The following is a 27,155-nucleotide window of genomic DNA, read 5'->3' as shown; positions in this document are numbered from 1 at the left end:
AGAACTAATGCTTCTGTCCAAGGTCAAAGGCCAGAAAAGACCAATATCCCAGCTCAATCAGTCAGGCAGGAAAAGTTCCTTCATTCAGACTTTTTGCTCTATTCAGGTCTTCATTTGGTTGGATAAGGCACACCCCATTATGGAGGACAATTTACATTACTTTGCCTGCTGATTCATATGTTAATCTAATCTAAAAACACACTCCTGTACATTATTAGAATAATATTGGTCACATGTTTGGGCTGTCCATGGCCCAGTTGAGTTGACACATAAAATTAACCATCACACTGACCTTGAATTCAAGGACTCCAGCAGACTGGGGACTTGAAGGTCATGCAGTCTAAACCCCTACTTAGGACAGGTATTCCTTCCTCCACCTCCTCAGTTGTCATCCAGATTCTTTATGTGCATCTCAAATTATACTTTCCCTGGTGTGACCCACTCTGTTGTTGGAAATTTAGACTGAATATTTATTTGTATCTGAACTAGTCACTCCATATGCCTACATCTTTGATCAAGTCCTTCCTCAGCTTGGAATGCTTCCTTAAGTAGGTCTTTCCCTTTGAGTCTTCTCATATGTTGTCAGACATATACCAAGGCTTCTGCCTCCAGGAAGGTCGCTCTAGTAAGAAAGGGCTAGCAATCACAGAACAGGGAATAGCTAGTAAATGTGCAAATATATGCAAATAGCTAATGGAGGAGGGTAGGAGGCATAATGATCAGTGTTCCTACACCTAGTTCTTGTAAGCAAACTAACTAGAACTAATCAATCGTGCCATGGACTAGCACCCTGAGTGTTTCTTATATTGTACTAGATGCTATACAGAAATATGAATTCTGAACCTGTATGATTATGACACAGGTGGAGGAGAGGCAGAGAAAGGACATGTTACAAATGCAGCAAAAGGTACCAAGCAATATATGAGAAGCAGTCTGGATGGTCAGGCTGAAAGAGCTCAGAGGAGGAAGTAGTCATTGGAAGCACGTGGCTGAGAATGGCTTTGTGCTTTGTAGGGTGTCCTTTATCTTCTCCTGAAGGCAAGGTAAGAGTTCCTAGGAAAAGGAAGGGGTCCGTATAAAGGAAGGAAGATGGGAATGAGCATTTCTACTCAGGAATTGTTGGTTGAATGGTCATACTCACTGAGATGCAGGCTCCTGAGCTTTCCAAGGTAAATTACTCACAATTAGAAAATGCCTTAGGCCCAGACACCATCGGCCTCCATGAGATTAGGACAAAATCCTGAAGAAGTTTGTTGGCTCTAGGGATTTAAGGTATTTATTTACCCAGACTGTAGGAGCTGTTCAGACAGATACGAAACTTGCCTGCACACATATGTCCCCCTAATGGGCTGCATTGGGTCCCCGGTGGTTACCTCTTGGGATGAACAGAAAATTCAGTCTCTCTCCACACCAATTTTCACACCCCAGCTGCCAAGAAGGGGGGCAATTAATGTCGCTTCTGACGGTTATTCCAGTTGGGTCCAGGCCCCTGGGATGAAAAAAAATCTCACTGGGATAACTAAGGGTTGTATCTAGACTTGCAGTAAAAAGCTACTTTAAAAAATTTAATGAAAATATTTTAAATGGCTGCTAAGCGATGGTGTCTTGGAGAATCTTTAGGATTAGAAAAATTATATCTCTTTTATCCTTTAATTTGTTTTCAAATAATTATTGGATGTATATAACATGTGTCCAGGCATGTGCTAATTGCTGTAGTGTGGATACAAGAAAAAAGAAGATATAGAGTCTGGCTGTAGTGAATTAGACATCCATTTGGAGGAACAAGTTACTGATGATGATGCAGGGTTTCAAACAAGGTAGTTGCTCTAACAGCCTTTGTTGAATAAGTCAGTAAGATGCAAAAGAAGCACGGGAAAGTAAAACTATTGAAAAGATAGAAAAGATCACAACAATTTCTTTAATACCAAACTATTGACATTCCCTCCCGTGCGGTCAAATTTTTCCTAGTACTAGTTCTCTTTGATGACATGAAACTTTAAGAGAGTAAAAATATCGTGCACACCCTTTCTTCCCACTGCAGAACCTCCGTGCATGCAGTTTTTGCTATGAGGAGTAGGTAAGTACAATTAGTTTGTACCTCACGTCTAGTTATCACTCAGCTGAGCTGGCTGCTGAAGCTTTACATTTTCACGTAACACTCCTGTACATATCTCCTTTTTTAATTATTTCTACAGGTTTTAATTTGTAAACTGTCATGTGAGATTTGGGGTTGCATTTTGCCAGAGTAACTGATATGATTGCAGAAGCAAATTACCGTTTTACCTGAAGCTTTTTTCAGACACAGAATTATTACATATTTCTAGCATTGGGGCGGGGGGCTCTCTAGAACAAGCTTCTAAGCAAACACAACAATTCTGGTCTCCTGAAAATTGATATATTCAATTAAATGCTCACAATCTGGTTAGCTTTCAATAAATACCATTTAAAACCGAAAGCCTCCCTGTTATAAGCATGACACCAGGTAATGAAGCTTGTATCATTGTTGCTCTCAAGATTTTCATCCAGGTAATATACAGCTTCAAAACTCTTATCGTTGAGCTCCAAAAGCAATTTGACTCACATTATAGGTCTCTTGCAATAAATATCATCATTATTTTAACTTGATACTCCTTGTAGTAAAACCTTTTAATTTATATCCCACCAAATTGAGAAGAGGTAGAACAAAAATTTGAATTAAAAAAAAATCCTTTTTCTTTATAGAGAGATGGAGGAGTATAACATAGTTTAGAAAACCTCCGTGAAAGCAGGAAGAAACAAAATATTTTAAGAAATGTTAACAGTTAAGCTCTGAAAACCCCAAACACAGTCACAAACACATATATAATTAAAAATTACTTTAAGCAATAATTATGAATATAGATTTACCATAAACACAACATGCATGTATATGTATGTATGTATGTATATGCATATGTATATGAATGTGTGTGTTTGTATATATATTTATTTGTAAGTTACGAATGACTTTAGGTGATCAATATGATATGTGCTAAATGATACTAATGATCTCTGTGTCGGAAAGATTAAGGTCCAGTTATCATAAGTACTTGAAAGTAATAGAATTGAATCAAAGTGCCCAGAGATCTGACTTCGTTAATTCACAATGTCTTGCCCTCTAACGAGAGTGAATTGATGTTTTCGTTCTAGTGTATTTAATCAAATACTGGAGGAGCAAGAAGGAGGAGAGCATGGAGGAGAAAGGATTGCAGGCAACTTTTACTTAATATTTTAACTGAGAAGTCACAGCTGTCAATTCTCATTGACATTTTCCCATGCTCTGCTTAATTAATGCCTTTATTGCCATAAATTGAGTGTTTCTGCTTGCTAAGTAAAAACTGGGAAAGAAAACCCTTTAATCTGACATTCTGCCTCCTCCAAGAATAAGTTAACCAGCAAGTTTAGCTAGCTTTCTTTTCTGATCATGATCTGGTAAGCCTTTGCACATGTAGATGCCTATTCTGGGTAGGATATCATGAAAGATCTTGAATTTCATACCACGGAATTAGCACCAAAGAGGAACCCATTAGGAGTGTCTAGCAAAGCTGTAGATCAGTTTCACTGTCATTTTAACAGGGCATCTCTGGCCACAATATGGTAAGAATGGATTGAAGTGTGTGGGAGTGCCTGGCATAAGTAACTTTTCTAATGGTCCAGAGTAGAACTGCTGAACTGACCCAGGAAAGGACATTGAGTATGATGGTGAAAAAACATTAAACTAGATTTAAGATATGTAACTAAGAAGGTTGTGCCTGAGTATGTACTGGGCTTGAGGTTTGGGAAATTATTTGTGATGTTCCTGAGTGTTCTGCCTTGAGAAACCACATAGACATCAATGTCGTACTTATAGGAGGAATTAGGGGGACACTATGCAAACGTGTCAGGAAGACTACCTAAACCCTCTGTCCCAGCAAGATTGCATTGTTAACTCTGGAGGCAAATTAAAGTACAGCGTTTAACCATTGAGGACTTACTATTTGCTAGAGACTGTGTTATGGAATTGCTTTTAAAGCAACAGTGACCAGAAAATGTAGAAATCTACTTAGGCACTAAACAGTATGGTAAAAATTAAAAGAATTGGAGAAACTCATCGGAGAGGTGCCAGAGTCAGTAGGAGCTTCACTCAGACTGAGTTATGCGTTAGTCCTCAATATGCTTATAAGTGAAGAGCAGCCTCCTGGGTAAAGATGGGACTCATAAGCAAAGGCACTGGGGGGCAGAAAAGAAATCAGAATTTTAGAAAAGGGCACACCTGGGCATGAAATCTGGCCACTACTCTCTGGGTGCTCTTGCTTTGGTGCCTGTTATGAACAGCAGCTCTCTAAATGGAAGTGGGACAGCGGTACTGTTACTGTGGTTGTTACATAGAACACCCATTCCAGGCAGAGGAAAAGGTAGGTTGGTTTTTCTCAACAGACAGATTGGTAAGTCAGTGAATGGAGGAGAAACAGGCATGAGGTTGTATAATTATGATATATGCACTTTTTGGTATGTAGATTATATTTCAATAGAAAGATGAAAAAAAAATCCCAGTGAGGATGATAAATTACATGGTCTTTCAGAAGGGCAGGGACCAGCACTTACAAATCACCATACAGTTTAGTACTTAATGGAATAGGCTAATTCTCCTAACGAACTAGCATGTTTCCTCACCATTTCTAACTTCCATATATGCCCTATAATGTCCTGTGTAGTTCAAATCGTATTCTGTGGCTGGAGTCCAGTAAATGCCTATTGAACTGAATTTTACTAGTTAGAGGAAAAAAAAAAAACTTAGGTAAATAAGAGAAGACAAGATCGATATATACTAAAAACAAACTAATTTACACATTAAACCATGGAGCTACTTTTTTAAAGTGAATTCTAGAATTTTGCTAAAATGTCCATGGGGCAACAGTTTGCTTCTTATTCCATCCATGTCTCTTTGCTTATATCAACAGTACTAGAAATGTCTCAAAAAAGTACATTTTGTGAGTTTCCAATGACTTACTTGCTCACTCATCTCATTATCTGGCAGGCCGTTTGTCTTTCTTTTTTTCTTCTATCTAACAAATGTAAAACCTCCAGGGTTTTCTATACATATCCTTTTTGAAAATGTTTGTTTCTGTTTGTATGTAGGTGTGTGTTTCTCTAAAATACAGCCAGAACCCATTAGAATATGCTGTCAGAGTCAGTGGTAGGATTTTGTGTCATTTCCCTTTCGACTTGAAAAATAGCATTTTAAAAAAAATATTTTTCATACACGACATTTTTCTCCCTATTCACTTTGATAGCACCACCTGCTTCGGGAAATATATATTTTCCACAAACCACTCAAATGAACTAATCCATTTTCACTATGTGTCCTTTTTGGCAAAATATCTACAGAATTTGCTTTCATAAAGATAAATTCTGTTGCTTTGCTTCTGTCTTATTTTCTCTCTCTCTCTCTCTCTCTCTCTTTATGAAAGGAAAATGATTCCTTGTTTTCTTCCTTGTGGGGGAATGCATACAAAAATGAAATTCTAGAAACAATTAAAACCAGCGAGTGAAACTCTGGTTTTGGACAAATTTATTTTAACCTCTCTGTTTTTCCTTCTCATTTATAAAATGAGAATTTTGGAGCAGGTGTCTGTCGAGTTTTATTTGCCAAAGATTCTGTGATTTTTGTCATGATATTTTACCTGGAATTAGAGGCAGATGTAATGTGGGTTTCTCAGTATGCTGTGTGGTATATCAGGTATCATGATTTGTAGAAATAGTGATTCTTGGTGGCAGTTTTCCCATGTGGAGAAAAAAAAAGAGGTTGCAATCATCTTTGGAATTATATGTTAATTGCCTAAAAGGGGCAAGGGACCAAGAAAAGGAAGGCAGAATGGGGGCCAAGTAGACTCTGTTTCTTACAGACCACTTACAGGAATTAGCCGTCAACAGCTTCTCTTTGACAGGATGTACGGACATGTTCCCCATGAGCCTGCTTCCCAACCTGGGTTCCCAATACTGGAAGTTTGCCCAGAAGTATCCTAGTTGAAGTGTTAAGATATTATAATGAAAAGAGGCTTGTGTCTCAGTGTGGACCTAACATCTCTGAGCTTTAAGTTCTGTATTTAAGAAGGGTGGTAGGAACGGAAAGGGAGAGGGGAACAGAGAGAGGAAAAATGTGTATTGAGCATTCATTATGTGCTAAGCCTGTTGAATGTACTGCCATTTAAAGATATCATTACCTCAGAGGTAGATATTATTAACCCCACTTGAGGAATGAAGAACTATAAGTACTAAATGACTTGCTCAAGGTCACATTAAGTACTGAACGTCAGACCCAGGATTCAAACACAGGCAGCTTGACTGCAAAACCTGAGGCATCAACCACTGCTCTAAATAGCTTCTCTTCTCTCGATTTCCTGAGCCAAATTCATTGCAAGGGAGAGTGACTTCTAATCAGGATTTTAAAGCTAATTTCGACATGGGTACCATTAATCCCTTCATTGGACAACTTCATGCCCACTCGCTCACTCAGTGTTCTTGGCAGCCAGTGAAGTAGGGCCCCAGCTGTGGTATAATGCAATTGTTCAGTGATAGTGCTCTGTGTGAATCGTGATGATGGTACATTTAAGAGTGCACTGGGCCAGGCACTGTAAGGCCTGGGCTCTCTCTAATCCATTGCTGCAGTGAGCAACTTTTATGAGGTTAAGCAAGTCATCTCATATCTCTGGGAATGTGGATAATATCTGTCCTACTGTTGAACCTAAATGAGATATTACAAAAAAGTGACCAAGAATGCACATAATCAAAGATAGCAGTTACTATTAGTTACCAATCCCTATTTTAACCAAGAGGATAACATGTGGCCAGAGAAGTAACTGGCAGACAGAATATCAGTGCTAAATAACAGTATAAGCACAAGGATGAAAGGTGGTGAGGGATGACAAAGACCGATTTGTTTGGACTTCTAGTCCAATGCTTTGCCACCACCTCATGCCAATCCCTAATGTCCATTTTATTTCTATAGGTTTAAGTAAGAAAATTCACAAAATCTATGTCGCGGCCAACTATTTGCAGTCCCTTCCCTTCTCAAAATAGTTAAGAAATGTTAGGAAATGTAATCCTGTGTGTCTGTCCAAAGCAGCGTAATTTTAATTCTTGTGTGTGGAAAGCCCACGGTACTGCTAACCGGAGCTGAGCCTGAACCGTTTCTTGCTGCTCACACTCCTTTGTTTAGCGTGGACTCAGGTTAGTTCCATTCTGAGATGAAGAAGCCATTGCTACTTGCTGTTCTTGAATGTCCCTGGAAGCAGGATTTTCCCAAGAGCTTTCCTCTGAAGAAAAGCAGAGCAGGAGGCAGGTTTTCGAAGTGACTACCACATGGAAGAATCACAGCCTCTGGGGGAAAGAAAGGTCTCACCACAGGCTATTATTAGAATAGAGCTCTGAGTTTGTAAATGGAAAGTGAGATCCCACTTGCACATGCATGCACACTGGAGGTGCCTGGGTGCCAGTGAGTGGAAGGACTCACAGACGCCTCCTCAGATGGCATCTGTCTTCCTCTGTTCACTAGGAAGGTGTGCAGTCACGCTCTTCTCTGTGCTGAGCTTGAGAAGGAAATCGTATCAGGGCAGGCCGTTGCTGTGATTCAAAGATAGGAGCAGGAGCGCCTCTCAGGGTGGATTTCCACTAACATAAAGCAGAAAAATGGTGAGGTGGAAAGAAAATTGAATGGGCAGCCAGGACAACTGGGTTCTTACCCAAGGCACAAATGGCTAAACTAAGTCTCTGGGTCCGTTGATTCATCTGGAAAATGAACACAGTGGACTTACAGAGCTCTCAAGTTCCTTCCTAGGGCTAAAATGATAAATTCATCGATCTCTTCACTATATATCAGTCTTTAGACATTCAGACTTATCTACCAGTACTGCCGCAGAGACCTCCTGATAAAGTACTTATTAACCCAGGATGCCTCTTTATTGTACCTTTTGTATCTTTTTAATGACTGTGAAAGTACCTTCCAAAGTTAGGGTTCTAGGACACTTTAGTCCGCAACTTATCAATTGTACATACATTGTATTTCAATAGAGACAGTTTTGTCCCCCTCCTTGTTCCTTACTTCACAACAGTTGGATCCCCTGGGTACCCTCAACTACAGGTTCATACTTGTCCCTCTGAGCTTCACATCTTACTATAAAAACCCTCCATCCTTGTTCTCATTAATGATCTCTTCTGTATCAATTTAACCTACATTGACAAATTACAGTGTATAAGTGCTTCCTAAAGTTCTAAAAATGTTAATTATCACAATTAATGTGGTAATAATAATAATAGACACAATAATCTACATTTTTAAATTAAACTTTTTTTGAATTCTGTCTCTGCTACCTAATAGCTGTGTGACTCTTGGTAAGTTACCTAACCACTCTGGACTTCAGTTTCCTTTTTTGTAAAATAGTGACAATGAAAGTACTTAACTCATAGATGATTTTGGAGTACGTATGTGCACATAAACACAGGCACACATACACCAAAGCACCACATCTTTATGCCACTCTTTCTTTATCATTTCTCTACCTGGGAGCACACTTTCCCAGACACACTTGGTAAGAAGCAAACTCAATAATCATAGATGTGAAGCATAGTATAAGCCAAAAGCTACAGTGTCATCACTCATAATGTCTAGTTATCATCAGTAATGCTAACTGTGATGCACATACTTGACCAAAAAAGGAAAAGGGCCAAAGAAACCATGAGAAAGTGGAAAACAAGCAAAACACTAATCAAAATTGCCATTAATTGAATAAAGATGTCAATAGCCAGAGAAATATCCAAGCACCAACAATATCACCAGAAATATCATGCACTAAAATCTAAGGAAATAAGCCAAACTGGGACACTTTTGGGTAGACTATAAAATAATTATTCCTAGACTCTCAGAGCTAGAAGGGGATGCTCAGAAGTCACCTGGTTCACCCTCCAGCCATCATGAGGGAGTTGACTGGGAATGGCAATGATTCGTTATTATTATTAGCCAGGTTACATATTTTATCTGTTATAACAAATTTTCTGTTGATTGTCAACTTACTGAAAAACTACTAGAAAAATCTACTGACCAAGCAGATGTAAGTTTATTAGACTTATTAAAGCAAAGGCAAACACCACCTTGACAGAGTCTTAACACTAGCACTATACTCACCAAAGCCAGCATCTTTTGGATTATTTAGAGTCCTTTCTGCAGAAGGGACTTGAATTTGAACGTTTCAGAGAAAGGAGGAATTTGTAATTCTAAAATAAAAAGCTCCAAATTTAAATACCCTTAATGTTCAAGTGCTGTATGTTTGCCAAGTGATAAGGAGGGGCAAGATAATCACCTGTTAGATGATTTGCTGAAGAACCACACCAGATCCATGCTTCATAGTATAAGATAGATACATATATTTTTAAAAAGGTACAGAAATACTCCAGGTGGGCCATTTCAGACCCTTCCCAAATGGAAGCTGAACCCCTGTCTGCCCATCTGATTATTATGGAACTACAGGAAGAACAATACTTTAGCATCAACTTTCATCTGTTGTTGCACAAAAATTGGAAGTATGTCCTGAACCTATGATGGGATTTAATACTGATTGGTATGAGATATCAATATACAGCACTGTCATTGAAGATGCAGATCATTCCTGTTGCATTCAGATAGGTGTTGTACTTCAAAATAGTAACAATAAGGGGACATATGCTTAATTCTTAAGATGCTGCTGTCCTCAAAATATGCTCTGTATGTCTATGGAAATGAATTCAGAATTGTGTTATGATACAGAAGAAAGAGCTATCCTGTCTCTTATTTATGAAGAGCTGTCTCTTCATAAATAAATAAATAAATAAATAAATAAATAAATAAATATTTTTATCCAAGTCTTTAGATTTGTTTGTAAAATGACTCTTAAGTGTTTCTCAAAAAATAAATCCATCCTACTAGATGAAGATTTATTACCATAGAGGGTATTCTAGCAAATGTGACACAGTCTCCCAGAGTAAAATCATCTAAATGTTATGAACTAAATGTTATGAATAAGAACAGCATTTTTGGAAATTGCATATGAATTTCCACAGCAATTTTGTTGAGATTTCCTTTGGTTTATTTGTGAGTACTAGTATAATTGTTAGATATCAGTCTTACCTTCTACTATAATAAAATAATTTGGTAGTTTGTCTCAGAAACTAGAACATGAGTTTTCCTATGAGAACGATTGCATATTATGTCTCTAATAATATCTACCATAGCTTTTGACATAAATAGAAACTTACTGAGTACTTCTAAATCGGCTAGTTGGTAACCCAGCTCCTCTAAACTAAAGGTTGTCACCCCTGGATTCACACTTTTGGCATTACCCAGGTTCTGATTTAAGTGGTTTGAATGGTTCCCAGTCATCAGTATTTTTTTAAGATTGATTGTTTATTTAAGAGAGAGAGAGAGAAAGAGCCCAGAAATGGACCCTCAACTCTATGATCAACTAATCTTTGACAAAGCAGGAAAGAATGTCCAATGGCAAAAAGACAGTCTCTTCAACAAATGGTGTTGGGAAAATTGGACAGCCACATGCAGAAGAATGAAACTGGACCATTTCCTTACACCCCACACAGAAAAAGACTCCAAATGGTTGAAAGACCTAAACGTGAGACAGGAGTCCATCAAAATCCTAAAGGAGAACACAGGTAGCAACCTCTTCGACCTCAGCCGCAGAAACTTCTTCCTAGAAACATCGCCAAAGGCAAGGGAAGCAAGGGCAAAAATGAACTACTGGGATTTCATCAAGATAAAAAGCTTTTGCACAGCAAAAGAAACAGTCCACAAAACCAAAAGACAACCGACAGAATGGGAGAAAATATTTGCAAATGACATATCAGATAAAGGGCTAGTATCCAAAATCTATAAAGAACTTATCAAACTCAACACCCAAAGAACAAATAATCCAATCAAGACATGGGCAGAAGACGTGAACAGACATTTTTCCAAAGAAGACATCCAAATGGCCAACAGACACATGAAAAAGTGCTCAACATCGCTCGGCATCAGGGAAATCCAAATCAAAACCTCAGTGAAATAGCACCTCACACCTGTCAGAATGGCTAAAATTAACAAGTCAGGAAACGACAGATGTTGGCGGGGATGTGGAGAAAGGGGAACCCTCTTACACTGTTGGTGGGAATGCAAGCTGGTGCAACCCCTCTGGAAAACAGTATGGAGGTTCCTCAAACAGTTGAAAATAGAGCTACCATACGATCCAGCAATTGCACTACTGAGTATTTACCCCAAAGATACAAATGTAGGGATCCGAAGGGGTACATGCACCCCAATGTTTATAGCAGCAATGTCCACAATAGCCAAACTGTGGAAAGAGCCAAGATGTCCATCGAGAGATGAATGGATAAAAAAGAAGTGGTATATATACACAATGGAATATTGTGCAGCCATCAAAAGGAATGAGATCTTGCCATTCGTGGATAGAACTGGAGGGTGTTATGCTGAGTGAAATAAGTCAGTCAGAGAAAGACATGTATCACATGACCTCACTGATATGAGGACTTCTTAATCTCAGGAAACAAACTGAGTATTGCTGGAGTGGTGGGGGGTGGGAGGGATGGGGCGGCTGGGTGATAGACATTGGGGAGGGTATGTGCTATGGTGAGTGCTGTGAATTGTGCAAGACTGTTGAATCACAGATCTGTACTTCTGAAACAAATAATGTAACATATGTTAAGAAAAAAAAAGAAGAAGAAGATAGCAGGAGGGGAAGAATGAAGGGGAGTAAGTCAGAGGGGGAGATGAACCATGAGAGACGATGGACTCTGAAAAACAAACTGAGGGTTCTAGAGGGGAGGGGGGTGGGGGGATGGGTTAGCCTGGTGATGGGTATTAAAGAGGGCACATTCTGCATGGAGCACTGGGTGTTATGCACAAAGAATGAATCATGGAACACTACATGAAGAACTAATGATGTAACGTATGGTGATTAACATAACAATAATAAATGAAAAAAAAAAGAGAGAGAGAAAGAGAGCATGAGCATGGGGAGGGGCAGAGGGAGAGAATCTCAAGCAGACTCCTGCTGAGCATAGAGCACTATGCAGGACTTGATTTCATGATCCTGAGATCTGACCTGAGCCGAAATCAAAAATAGGTCATTTAACTAACTGAGCCACCCAGGTGCCCCCAGGCATCAGTATGTTTTAAGAGTTCCCAATGATTTTAATATGCAGCCACAGTTGAAAAGCACCTCTCTACCTTTCCATAGAAGTTTAATTTTCAATGCCTTTGGTCCCTCAAATGATTCCTCCCGAAACCTCTCAAGGATCTCAAGGGCTCTTAAACACCTAGAGACCAAAATGATAGCAACTATTCATCCTTATTTTAAACATGGGAATATAAAAAGATAGAGTCATATTGGACTTCTTAACCATTCTCAAAACAAGTAGTACTTTTAAGTACCTTTAAGATGTTGAATAAATATGGCAAGTAAGTAAGAGCCAAAGACAAGAAAAGTAACAGAGCAAGTTATGTTAACTGAGGAAGAAAAAAAGAACAAAAAACAATAGCAAGTGCAGCTTCAGATGCTCTAGATAATATACTATGCTATATATGCTATATGCTACTTATATATACAAGTTATAAAAAAATACTTATCACCCTAACCTTTACCCTAATACTTATCATCCTAATCTTAAACCTAAGCTGCAGTCAGCTAAGATCAAGTGTAGTATCATACTTCCACCTACTTACAAAACCTCCCTACTTGCGTGTCTATAGGCATTTCAAACAATGTGTTCTTAACCACTCTCTTGATTTCACCTTCCTTTTATTTATTTTAGATTTATTTATTTATTTGAGAAAGCGAGCATGCGCAAAAGCATGCGAGTAGGGGGAGGAGCAAAGGAAGAGGGACAAGCGGACTCCACTCTGAGACCAGAGCTTGATGCAGGCTTGATCTCAAGACTCTGAGATCATAACCTGAGCTGAAATCAACAGTTGGCTGCTTAACCAACTGAACCAACCAGGCTCCCCTTGATTTCACCTTCCTTTAAACAAGCTCTTCCTAATGTCTTTGAGTCCCCATTGCTTAGTACCTGGCCTCGCTCACCTTGAGAACTGAAGGATGTTTATTGAATTAAATAATAAAAGAAGGAATGAATGCATTTATTGTTTTGGAAATCAGGTAATTAAAGGCTCCTGTCTTCCCTTAATATATATTATCCCTAGAAACTTCACAGCAGAATGTAATTAGAGATGGAAATAATAAATACTCCAGGGATATGATGTAGGCACTTACTTGGTCTTTCTTGCCAGGTTCCTCAGTCTTAAACATATCTTTTTCTTGTTTCTACCTCTGTAAAAAAAAAAAAAAAAAAAAATCTGTTTTTGCTCTTTGACATTTGCATTGGTATTCAGTCTCCTAGCCTTGGATTTTTATTTTTCCACATGGGTTTAGCTCATCTGTTAGGAACTCCATCGGTTAGAATAAGTCACTATTACAGTTTGAAACTAAAGCCAACAGGGCCTTTCTGCTTTAACATTATAAGGAGATTCCAACACAGAAGTTCTGGAAAATTGAGCATGTTTTCTTAACTGGCACTGTTAATATTTGTAATAATAGCATATTCTTAGTGCATTCTAGGATCGGAGGCTTAAGCAAAACTACTTGGGTAATTCCAGCAACTCAGGAACTATCAGATTATCTCTCTGACATTGCCATAGATTTACTCTTTTCCTTCCATGTTCAACTGCTTTGTTTATAAATAGAACAGAAGGAAAATTCATATTATAGAAATAGGAAAAGTTTAGCCTACTCCTAGACGAAAAAGATAAAGTACTATTTAATACTATTTTTTAATATTGATTTTTTTTAAAGATTTTATTTATTTATTTGACACAGAGAGAGAGAGACAGCAAGAGAGGGAACACAAGCAGGGGGAGTGGGAGAGGGAGAAACAGGCTTCCCGCTGAGCAGGGAGCCCGACTCGGGGCTGTATCCCAGACCCTGGGATCATTACCTGAGCCGAAGGCAGAGGCTTAACGACTGAGCCACCCAGGTGCCCCTATTTAATACTATTTAAAACTTGTGAAATTAATCTCATTTTTCATCACATTGAAAGTATTCTCTTATCTAAATTTATTTTAACAAACTAGATATTGTGGGCCTTTAATTAATTTACATACAGGCTTTCTTTTTCTTTACAGAAAACAACCAGTACTGACACTGAGCCAGTATACAGGTATGGCTTTATGGAATGCTTATGACCAACATCCATTTTGATTGGTTGGGCACCCCTTATGATTATTAAGTATTTTGAATATCACTCCTATAAACACCAATCAACAAGTATCTATTAAACATCACCATGTGTAGAATACTGAGCTAGTCTCACAAGTGAATATAAACTAGTTTAAGGCCTGGCAGCTGTCCTTGATGAGATTACCAATTAGAAGTGGATAATGGATCTAAACACACGTGCACATACCACGTGTGTGAGTACACACAAACATACACAATGCAATGAAAGACATAAAGTAGCAGATGTATCATCTGAATGAAAGTGAAAGCAGTCAGTTCAATACCATTGCAACATAAAAATACTTTTTGAGCCCCCACTAAATACCTGGCGGTCAGGATGGTGGTGAAGGAAGACCTCAATGGTGAGACCCAGGCCTTCTTATCATGGACCTCAGCATATGATAGGGCAATAAGAGGGCACAAGCTACAGAATGAACACAGGCTGGACTGTCAAGGACAGATGAGTGAATGGCAAGAAACTTTAGCTGGGTCTTGAGAATGGGTGGGGATTGCATGAAAAGACAGTTATGCAAAAAGACTTCCAGGTAAAGAGCAGCTTAGAGGAGTTAAAATAAAAAACTATAAGGTGTGATTGGATAAAGTGGCAATTTAGATGACATCAGGGAATCTAGTTTGATTTCAGGTAGGAGATGACATACAAAGGGAAGCCAGTATATGGATGGTCCTAGAAATTAGGCTAAGTTGTAGTTGCAAAGGGAAACCTCTAGAAACAGGGCTAGACTTGAGATTTAAAAAAAAAAAAAAAAAATCCCTATTGAAAACAATGCCCATCAATGGTAGACTGGCTTAATAATTTCTGGTGCATTCATTAAATGGAATGCTCTGGATCTACAAAAAAAAAACAAAAACCTATATAAAGAATGAAAAATACCTTGGAAAAACTATATGAATTAAAAATAATCATTAAAAACCTCTCAATAAATTTTAAGTGAACAAAAGCACGCTGCAGAACTTGGAGTTTAAAAAAAAGACCATTTCCAAAAGGTTGTGCAAAAGTTAGTTTTAGCATCTTTTTCACTAGAATAGAGTCCTAGAACTCTTCACAGAATGATCCCTGAAGTCGGCATGATGAGCTCCAGATGGCAAAAATGGAGAGATAGCAGTAACTGCTGTGAGACTTTCAAGTCTGGTTTTAGGATATTTGGCACATCACTGAATGTGTTAATGTATAACTCAATGTTTAAATTGTCATTTGCTATCCTTCATTTTTAAGGACAAAATGAGGATCTGAAGCAGGAGATTTTAGAAGGAATATGTGGAGTTGACAGACAAAGAAAGAGAACATTAGCCTGGCATGGATAACTTATGTATCACAAGTTACATATTTTAAGTAAATGTTCACTGGATCATTTAACTTAGCATTTATAACTTGTGTCAAAAATAGAAACTTTGTTAAGTGTGCAAGGTACACGACTTATCATCTTCTATGGAGAGATAGAGAAGAACCTCATCTAGGCAAGAGCAGAAATCTGCCAAACTTCTTTGACTTTGAGAAGGTTACAGACAAGGTTGACAGTGTCAGTGCATGCAACATGATTTATCATGAGCTTCAGAAGGCCCTCAATAAAGTTCCACATGACAGGCGTCCACTGAAGGCAAGAGCTAAGGAGATCCAAGGTAGAGCACGGGAGTGAATAAAGAACTAGTTAAAAAGAAAAAAAAAATCTGAGGACAGAAATGCTGCCGACATGTTGAGCTACATTGCCTTCCAGATAAGTTTGATAATGGCTAAGCTTTTTATATAATTGTGTTAGTTTTTGGAGTTGAGAGCAGCATCTCAAAATGTTTATTGTGATAGAATTGCAGAAACCAGAAAAACTAGGTGCTTAATAGCCTAGATAAGATTAATTTCAAGTTAAACTGCCCCTAGCCTGGTTATGTTTTTACAGATTGCCGCAGTATTTGATCAGGAAGGAAGCAGAAAATAAACACTCTCAGTGAACCAGCAAGTTGGCTTTTTAAACACTAGAAATAACTTCAACAGCTAAGATGGAGCTAATGAACCTCAAGATATGAAGGAACATATATTAGGCTAGGGAGCAGGATACCTGAGTTCCATCCCCCTGTGAGCACTTCAGCAAGCCACTTCACCTTTTGGAGACAACTCTTAATCTATGAATGAACAAATTGGAGCATATAATTTCTGAGGTTTCTTTTAAGAATAACCTTATATGATACTGTGATGATGATGATGACATAAAAGGTTTAGTATTTACCTTGAGTGGCCAGGGGATCTTAGGGATGTCTGGATAATTTCATTTCACACTTAGAGTAGAAAGAGACCCCCTCCAGTCCCAAATCTGTATAAATTGCACATAATAGAAATTATAGTGAAAGAAATGCCAAGCATTTTCTGTAAATTAAAGTTGTTTTTACTAAATTATTGGGCCATATTTTTTGGATGTGTGCTCTCAAACAAATTAATACTACTTGCAAGCAGAAAAAAAGGAGATGCAAGTGTCTCAAATATATTGGATACATAAAAGCTGGAGTATGCATAATCATTTTGCAAGAGTTCTTAAATCTCTGTATATAAACTGTTTGAAAGTAAATTAAAATTATTCCTTAATGAAATACAAATCTGAAGTCACTTGAATAACTAATCATTTTATGACCCATGCAGTGAGTTTTTAATGCCTACTTCTACCTGATTATTTTAGATATGTCTGTGTTGTAAATTAAAAGCTACATAAATCATTAATGTGTTGATACAGATCAGTGAACTGCTTACACTATATGTGATTCCTTAGGACATACAGTGTCTGATTCACCTCCCTCCCTTTCAATTATATAACTGCCAGGCGCTTTTCCTCTGTTCATCTTCTGCGAGGTCTTATTTGGTAGAACTGCATGCCAAAGCTTTTATCACCTTCCCAACATAGTCTGATGCTTGCAATCAAAGGGGTCTCACAGTGTAAAAATGAATAGGTCCAAAACCCAATAATGTAGAGATAGAATTCTATGAAAGGATAGACTTTTTTTCTTCTTTTTTTAAAATCCGTGTTCCCAGGAAACTGTAGCAAGAAGATATAACCTTTGTACTTTTCTTAGATCAGTGTATCCTCTTTACCTTCCTTAAAAATGTCATGTTCTTTCTGTACCTTGAGTTACAGAGTTCCTGTTGCCTTGTAGGAGGGTCCTCATTTTAGCCTTCCATCAGTCTAATAATTATACTTCCTTCAGAAGCCAGCTTAAGATCTGCATCATCTGTGATGCTGATTAAAGCCACTCATAATTAAAAGAAGTTCAATCCACTTTAGAGTAGTACTGAATTAAGTTTATGAGACATTATTTCTTTGAGAGGCTATAGAGAGGTAAAGATGAGGAAGATATGGCCACTGTAGTATAATGATGAACAGAATACACAAAAAACAGTCAAAAAGTGGTGTTTGCCATGAAAGAACATCAAAGAAACTGTTAGAGGTATTTAATCAAGCAAGAATTCACATAGAATTCAAAGGATGAGTAAGGAATAGCCACAGATACATGAGGGGAATCATAAACAAAAAACAAAACAAAAAATATGTTCAGGTTAAGGCAGGAAGTCAGAAGGTCAAGTATGACTAGTGCAGGGCTTATAAGTCAAAAAAATAGTTTAAATCTTAAAAAGTTGGTCTGAAATATACTGAAATGTCCCAGATATTGGGGTTTATAATTTTTTTAATCTGAAATGTAAAATGGTCATTCAAATTTTTGAATAGAGAACGAACTTGAGCAACTGTGGAAGGTAGGTGAAATAGATTAGGCCAAAATGATAAAGCCACTTAGACTTAGAAGCAAAGCATCCATTCCATTTTCATTTGACAGTTGTCTATGAGGTGTGTGTTAGATACCAGATTCTAGGCCCATTACTGAGTAGTTTAAAAAAAAAAATGCCCTTACATTAAATGGAGCTTCATTCAAGTGGATGGAAACAAACATTATAGGAAATAATAAATAGATACTTTTTCTAGTGATAGTAAGGAGCATAATTCTCTGGGTTTGCTATTTTGGATAAGGTGCTCAAGGAAGGCATTCCTGAAATCATTTCACTTGAGCAGAGGCATAACTGAAGTGCAAAACTAAGTCATGCAGATTTGTAGAAAATTTTGGTGCTAGTTTTCTTCCCCAGTATACTCCTAATTCTTTTGAGACAGCATATGTTCTATTGTCTCTAACTGGTGTGTGTGTGTGTGTGTGTGTGTGTGTGGCAGAGTGACTAGTGCATTGTTGGTAATGTAAAAGGAAGCGTATTATGGTAGACAGAAAAAGCATTCTACCATGAATTCAGAATCCTTGGTGTGAAAAGGGATTTCCCAGAATTGCCTACAACCCTTTTGCTCAGAATTGTGTAAGAAACTTTAGCTGTTGTGGAAAGCTGCAGGATACCTTGAGTAAAGGAAGCCAATGATAAATTTCTTTCCAGTAAAGTGAAGGAAGGTATAACCTCATTAATGAACAAAAAATATAAATATATTTTTTAAATGAAGAAACAGAAAGGAAGGGAAGTAAATTATAGGAAAAAGGGGAGGTGGGAAAGAAAAGAGGAAGGTAGGATAGCATGGAAGGTGATTAGGAGAGAGAGAAAATTATTAGGGAACTAATGACAAACGATGTGAGAGATAATGAAATGGAAGGAAAGACATAGGAAAGTAGGACCAGACTCCTGCTTCTAGATACAGGACATAGCTGTTCAAATAATCTGTCTTATTCATTTGAATACTGATGTGCAGGGATTAGTGAGATATGAAAGCCTCAAGAATTCTAGTTGATATTACTGGAACCTTTACAATAAATAGGCATTTTTATTAGGGATATTGCAACTCAAAACCAGACAAGAGAGCTATTTGGGACAGGAGCAGAAGACAAAAGGAAATCAAAAACAAATTGCTGCCACAAAATGGTGTTTCGAATTTTCAGATTGGCTAGAGAGTAAAGAAGAAATTCCAGAGAAGAGGAAGCCACAGATGGGACAGCTAAAAAAGTTGCATATAAACTCTACTCAATAACTTACCTGACAATTATACTATACTGTGTATGGGCAGAGTATATTTTAGGTCAGCTGGCAGGAAACAACATCAAGATGGCTGAAAAAAAAAATGCAAAATTCATCTGATGTCCACTACTAAGAGATAGTCTTTGAAGTGTTAGTCAAACAAAATTAATTGTTATGAGAACTAAAACAAATTCCCTTCAGAAAAGATAAAAGAAAGTAAATAAATGTCACCAACTTATCAATCATAATATCTACTAGAAAACATACAAAAAATTGCTATTCATATAAAGAGAAAAAACAATCAATAGAAGCCAACTATAAGATGACAAAGATAAGATGACAACTATAGCAAAGATTTTAAAGCAGCTATTATAAATATGTTAAAATCTTAAAGGGAAAATATTTCCTTTCAAATCTAAAGGGAAAGGAAAATTATGAATAAGGAGGAGAATATCAGCAGAGAGATTAAAATGGTAAAAACAAACCATATTAAAATTCTAGAAATGAGGGGTGCCTGGGTGGCTCAGTCGTTAAGTGTTTGCCTTCGGCTCAGGTCATGATCCCAGGGTCCTGGGATCGAGCCCCACATCGGGCTCCCTGCTCAGGGGGAAGCCTGCTTCTCCCTCTCCCACTCCCCTTGCTTGTGTTCCCTCTCTTGCTATGTCTCTCTCTGTCAAATAAGTAAATAAAATCTTTTTAAAAAATTCGATAAATGAAAAGTATAGTGTCTGAAATAAAAATTTTGTGATGGACTTGACAGCATATTGAATATAAGAATAGAGCAAAACCAACATTTAAGAATAATAAAGTTAGCACAGTTTCAATGACCTATGGGACAGTATCACCCAATCTACTATAAAGGAGAGAAACATACCAGGAAGCTCTGGGCAGACAGAAGGAGAGGAGCCTCCAAGTTTCTCTCTTTTGAAATGTCTGACTTTGAGGACAAGTGTAATTAAATTAAGAAGTAGCATAGCATTTGAAGGTAGGACTAAAGACCACTGCACAGAAAAGAAAGGGGAAAGGAGAGTTCAGGTCAGACTTTTCTTGAGTCCCCCAGGCTGATATGTTTCCAGAGAGAGGACAAGATCAGCTACTTACAAAGGGTGTCTGTGGCTTCCTTCCCAGGGAAGAGCTGATTCAAACAACCATACCGATGTCTTAGTCTTCTTCACTCTGCCATTCACCATGGATCACCTGCTTTTCAAACCGTACCTTGTGTTGGGAGGAAAGTAGACTGTATTTTCTGGAACTAAGGTTTTCACGGTTCTGCTGTGAATCGTGAAATACATATGTATATATTCTATTTAGATAGGATTTGCTTTTGGATGAAGAAGTCCTGGATATTAAAGCCAGAATATAGCCAACTCTAATCTCATAAATATTATAGTATGTGCAAAGTTTGGCCCAGATGGCCTTCCACCTCTGTTTTGTTTTATTACTCCGTTTTCCTCTCCCATCTTTCTAGTACCTGAAAATGCATTAGTGCTACATTTCCTGTTGTCAGCACGAAAACAAACTCAAGCATTGCTCCAAACCAGTTCAATATAATCATGGATTACTGACCTAGAATCCATGGTTGGGCTTCAAGCATTCTGTGACTCCCCTAAAAATGGGTCAACATTTTGTATTTATTTGTCTGGTAATGAAGCCTGTAGGGTATATCTGTGGTAGTGATGATACTTGGTGCTTGAGAGATGGTTTCTGGAAGTGATTGCATGGTTCAAATCACAGCTCCATCCCTTACTAGCTAGGTGATCTAAGGCAGGTGGCTTCATAGGTGCCATGTTCAGTTTTCTCAACTCTGAAATAGAATAATAAATAACAAGTACCTCATAGGTTTGATGTGAAGATCATATTAATATGTGGAAAGTAATTAGAACAGTGGCTAGCAAATAGAAATCTCTAAATAAATGTTAGTTCTTTATTATATTTTCGTTTTATTAATATCTTACAGGGATTCAAGATGAATAAATAGTTACGAGTCACTGACTTGAATGGAAAAATAATCCATTCATTCCCCAGATGTCCTTTAAGTTCCTAATAGATGCAAAGAATTGAGATTGAGAAAAGAATTTGTGCATTTCTTTTAAAGCAAGTACCTATCTATCATCTCATTTTATTCCCCAAACTTCTGGAGAACTGATAGCATTTAACCCATTTAAAGGAGAGAAATGTCCTGAAGACAATGTATTGACTTCCTTTCCTCCTAGCAGTCAGTTGTGACAAAAGCCTAGGGTTTGTTTTCCCTATAAAAGATTTGAATGGGGGCACCTGGTAGCTCAGTGGGTTAAGTGTTTGCCTTTGGCTGGGGTCATGATCCCAGGGTCCTGGGATCAAGCCCTGCATCAGGCTCCCTGCTCAGTGGAAAGCCTGCTTCTCCCTCTCTGCCTGCCGCTCCCCGGCTTGTGCTCTCTCTCTTTCTCTCTCAGTCAAATAAATAAATACAATCTTAAAAAAAAAAAAAAAGATTTGAACGGTACTGTTCAGTTTTCATGACAGCAATGAAAAACCCTCTTATAAATGTAGTAGTTTAAGAAGATAATGGAACATTATTAATAAGAAAAATACATTAATTATCAAAAGCTTTCTGTGTGTCTTTTATTTTATTTTATTTTATTTTATTTTATTTTATTTTATTTTATTTTATTATTTTTCTGTGTGTTTATTTTAGATTAGCCACTCTCAGAGGCAGCATGAGGGATGACTGGAATGAGGTCATTCTACTTATGTCAGAACAGGGACATCACACATGCGCACATACACACAGTGATTGGCAAAGACAATAAAAAACAGTTGAATTATGGTAAAGTCACAGCTATTTTAATGAGGACATTCTCTACAGAAAAACACTTTTTATCTGTATTGTGTAGCCTGGTGAATGCCTTTTTAAACCTCTTTCAATGTGCTTCTGGCACAGAATCGGTGGAGGAAGATGGAGGGGTAAGGGGAAACCTGGGAGGCACTACTTTATGGTACTAATTCACCTATTGCCCATTCCAGGTTCTGCACCCACATTCAAAAAGTGAAATATGACATTTATTTTGACCGACATCCTATAACCAAGAGAAAGGAAGAGATGAAGGAAGAAAAGAGAGAAAGAAGGGGAAAATAGGAAGGAAAGGAAGGAAGGAAGAAAAAGGAGATTAAGGAAGATAGGAGAGAAGAAAGGAAGACAGGCAGAGAGTCAAAGGAAGCAAGAAATCAAGGATGGAGTGAAAAATTATAATCCAAGGGTATTCAAACAAACACTTTTGGGGTCTTTTGTTGTTGTTTTGTCTGTTTTGCAAAATAAGTTGTGAAGTACATTGTTTGCCCAAGTTTCATTGTAATGAAGCTTAAATGGACTTAAATGGTTCTTTGATTTGTTTCAGAACTACTGTTGATTCTACTTCTTTTGTCCTAGGTAGGTCTGTCTGTACTATTTCTAGAGGACTCTGGCTTGCTGTGGTCAAGTGAGGGTTCAAGGTGGTCAGGGAAGCCAGTTATGATCCTCCCTTCCCTTCTGTCTGGTTTCCCAAGTACCCTTCCTCCTGCACTCCCATACCACCCCTTTGTTCCCCACCACACACCCCACAGCCCCGGTGCCCTATTTCCACCAGCATCCCAGTGAGCTCCTGCCTTTAAGCCAGCCCGAAGAGAGGTGGGTGAGGCGCAGGATGAGTGGGCCTCCTCAATATGCTTCTTAGGGAGGAAGGGCCACAGTGGCACTCACTAGCACTGGGTGGCGGGGAAATCTGTTCTCCCCCAGCTACTTGACCTGTGACCTTGCTGCCTGGTCAAGGATGTGTTTCTGACACTGACACATATTTGTATTTTCCAAGGGGGTCAAGGTACTTCTCCCTCTCGGGTGCTTAGATGGTGGCTGGCATAGGGTGCAGGGGCATCTCACTTTTTGTGGAGGATTGCTGGGCTTTTCCTCATGCTGGGAAACAAAGGTCTACTGGCCTAGCCATTAGGGATCCCAGAAAGTGTACAAGGGCTTCACATGGAGAGTAATGAAGAAGGAAGGTAGGGCCACTGCCCTGATTCGGCCACTAACCTAGGGGCATGGGCCTTGATGATGGTCAGGCTTACCCTTCTTCTTGTCTTAGTTTCATCGCTGCTAAAATGGGAGGCCCTGTGACCTTTTCCTGAACAGGTTCTATAGGTAGTTGGGGCAGAGGTGATTATCTGCTTCCTAAAACCTTAACAAGAAATTGGGAAAATGAGTTAAAATCCTCAGAGATAAACCAGATAAACCAAGCACTGCCATTTTCCCCTCTTTCTCTGTTTCTCATTCTTGCCTTTATTCCTTTTGCTGAGTCCATCAGTCTTACTTCAGTGGTTGTCTTTACAAAGTAAGGACTGGGCTAGACATTGCACTAGAAACTGAACATTGAAATTTGAATGATACATGAGTCTTAAACCAAAGAGGTAGAACCAGACAAAAAAATGTATCCATTAAGGAGGATTTCGGGGTGAACCTAGGAGGCCTAGGTAGCCTGGAGCAACAGAGGCATAAGTGACCATAAACCGTGGTGTTAATTGTCTCTGTTTTATCTTTGCCTCAGTCCTTTACCAGTCTACAAAATAAATTTTGTCTGTTTTAGGTAGGTGTTGACCTCTCTATTTCTTTGACTTAAAAAAACATGTATAAATCTGTAGAAACACAGTGGGATTTTAGCTATGATGGGAAGACATGCCTGATTCTTCTGAGAAGGTAGGTCTAACAGGATAGTTCCAGGTGCATTTCTTTTCTTACAAAGAAAAGTAAATCCCAAGTCTTCACAAATTATAGTGTTGTCCAGGTGTTTACTCTCCAAGGGATCCTGCCCCTAATCTTCTACATAAAATATTTTCTTAAATAAGTTTAATGCTGTGGAAGACATAGCACAGAAGCCCTCAAAATGGTGTGAACATTCTAGAACATTACAAACCCAATATGATGATCGTGTGGGGGGGGGGCGGGTAGGAGGTATGTTAGCTTCAGGCATCCTAGATAAGGGAGTAAAATATTAAATAGTTTAAATGGGGTAAATAGTTTTCTGTGGTGAAGGAAAATAAAAGGACTTCTTGGAAAAAGGGTATGGTAGGGAATTAGAATATCCAATAAACGACATGTTGTATTTTCATCTCTCGCAAGACATTTGGGGTGGGCCAACCTGACCCCATCTGCAGACATCCCCTGTTGCTTTGAGGGCCAGTGCTGGGGACACTGGAGCTACCTGTTGCCTGGCACCAAGCCCATTTCCTCACTGGGGAGGGGGCAGAGCCCTATTTGGGAATTACTGGAAAGCTCAGCTTTCATCTTGATACTTCTCAGTCTAATAATACAAAAACATGGAGTAAGACTTCTATTTGGAAAAATGGTTTGGAAAATAGGTACTGTTTAAATGCACATGAGTACACTAATTGTCAAAATCAACGGGATTGATTATTGTTTCCATTTCCATGAATGATACCCTGCTGTGTCATGGAAGAACAAGCACCAAAGTGTCAGAGGGACTTGGGTGTAAAGTTGAGTGTCCCACCAAAGTATTGAGTGAACTCAGCCAGTTGCATATTTTCTAAGCTCTGGTTTCCTGATCTGCCAAATGAAGATGTTGTCTGGGTGCCTTACAGCATGTTTTTGAGTCTTAAGTAAGATGGTATGTATGGACGTGCCTGACATTTTGCCCAAATACTAAGTGTCAGTGAGTGCTGGATTACTTTTTCCTTGAGATGACCAAGGTAGAAGGAAAGTGTCTACTCTGTGGATTCTTCTCTGTGCTCTGCACTTAATCTTCTTATGCTAGGCTCTCAGAAATGATTTCTACATCAAGGAAAGGACTAACAAGGGGAATGAAGTAGTTCTAGGCTTCTCAAAGTAAACCAAAGTAGTTCTAGGCTTCTCATGGTGTTACTCTTTCTGAACAATAAAGTGAAGCAGAAAGTGAAGGTGATTTTCTGATTTTTGTAGTCCACATTTCTAATATTTGAAGGCCAGTAGGAGTTTGCTTTACTTTGATTCATTTACATGGTTATGCACCTTGAAATAATTAATAGCTTTTGTGTGTCCTGTGTATACAGAGCTTAAGCAAAATGCTAAAAGCAAACTAGTTGAAGGTAGATTAAAATTAGAAAAGTATTCTAAGTTATTGGTATTACTGACAGAATAGTATAAACTCTTCATTATAGATTTAAAATCTTCTCTGATTTTCTCATTTCCGGTCTTTTAAAATTCAAAATTGTATCATATTTTATGCTTGTGGGGTATTCTGTCAATAAGTACAGCCTTTCACATTGGTTTCTTATTCTGTTCCTCCACATCTGGTTGGTTATGTCCCCAATTAAATTGCATTCCAATTTTTCTTATAATAGTAATAATAATACAACTTTTTCAGATCAGATAAAATCTCCCCAGGGAGTTGTTTCTCTTATATCCTGGCTAAAGTGAAGCTCATTCTGAACAGTCAATAATGATTCGAATCTACTTTATTTTACTCATAAGGTCTAAAACTCATTTTTAAAAAAAGAAAAAGAAATGAAAAGAAGGGAAGAAAAAAATTGTCTGGCATTAAAAAATGTTCTCTGTTGAGAGATTGGCAAAAAAATATCATTTCAAAGTAGCATTTCTCTTTTATTCATTCATTGAACAAGTACTAAAACACCTGTGCATGCAGACCTTTTTGTTCAACTATATGGCAGGGGAATTTGGACCATATAATAATAGGATTTTGGGGGGGGATATAGTTGATTTTGTTGTGTTTGTTTATTTGTTTTTAATGAACACAAGAGAACTTCTATACCTACGTGAATATTTTCCCTTTTAGTCAGTCTTTAATTTGATAGACTCATGTATTCCAAAGCTCCCTTCTCTTTTATTTATTTAGTTAGTTAGTTTTGGTCTTGGAAGCAGTCAACTCTCAAGAATTACGTGGTGCCAAGGAGAGAGATACTGAGTTTTAGATCTGTAACAGACCACAGAAATGGTGTTGATAAAATACGTAATCATATTGAGTAAACACTGCATTTGGTCAGAAATCCAAATGAGCAGTGTGAGAGAAGGAAAGGATAAGATTAAGGGGCAAAAAAAAAAAAGTGCACTTGAGCTGGGCTTTGAAATTTGGCTGCAACTGAGGAGTAGACAGAGGCTAAGTGAGCAGGATTTTGTAAGGGAGAATAACAAAGGTGGGAGGAAGGGAATGAGAATGAAGAGTGAGGAGACTGGAGGCCCTTCTGAATGCATTTTGTTTGTTTGTTTGTTTTAACCATGCTCTGCACAGCTCCCTAAGAGCATCTGCATGTCCAAAACCAAATCAAGCTAAGTATCAGTGTGAGCAGCCCTTTGGAAGTAGAGGGAAGGAGAAACAGACACATGATGACACACTTGTCTCAGCAAGTGCTTTGAGGGAGCAGGAGTGGTCTGTGTAGGTAGTGTTTCACTGATTCGGCACAGCACCTTGCCTCTCCCTTGGTCTTTATTGTATTTGTCATGGTCAAATTGGCTAGGCTGTGGTGCCCAGTTGTTTGGTCACATACTAGTTTAAATGTTACTGTGAAGTATTTTTAAAATGTGAGTAATATTTACATCAGTAGACTTTACGTAAAGCACATTATCCCCCATAATATGGGTGGGCCTCATCCGAAGAGGTGAAGGCCTTGAAGCAAAGATGGAGGTCCTCAGAGGAAGAAGGCATTCTGTCTCCAGACCACCTTTGGACACAGAGACAACTCTTGCTGGAATTTCTAGTCTCGCAGCTTGCCCTGAACGTGCCAGCCCCCCAACAATTGCATGAGCCAATTCTTTAACAGCTCTCTCTCTCCCTTCTCTCTTTCACACACACACACACACACACACACACACACACACACACACACACACACACACA

The 27,155-nt window shown here is 38.3% G+C and overlaps 1 long non-coding RNA gene across 2 annotated transcripts in view; it reads left to right on the top strand.

Annotated features, from left to right (window-relative positions):
• Nucleotides 1-27,155, top strand: part of LOC141373677 (uncharacterized) — a 156,809-nt gene that overhangs the window by 73,626 nt on the left and 56,028 nt on the right. The window contains exons 2-3 of one of the 2 annotated variants that reach the window (XR_012379917.1): nt 14,213-14,247; nt 22,306-22,644. This is a non-coding gene — a long non-coding RNA (uncharacterized lncRNA). Of the gene's footprint in view, nt 1-14,212; nt 14,248-22,305; nt 22,645-27,155 lie in introns of those variants that run through there. The other variant, XR_012379918.1, reaches the window with a different exon arrangement.

This window comes from Callorhinus ursinus, unplaced genomic scaffold, assembly GCF_003265705.2.
Source record: "Callorhinus ursinus isolate GAN/ISIS: 27379988/994484 unplaced genomic scaffold, GSC_fseal_2.0 scaffold11, whole genome shotgun sequence".
NCBI classification, from domain to species: Eukaryota; Metazoa; Chordata; class Mammalia; order Carnivora; family Otariidae; genus Callorhinus; species Callorhinus ursinus.
The sequence above is the reverse complement of the archived record's forward strand: the minus strand, read 5'-3'. Positions and strand labels throughout refer to the sequence as shown.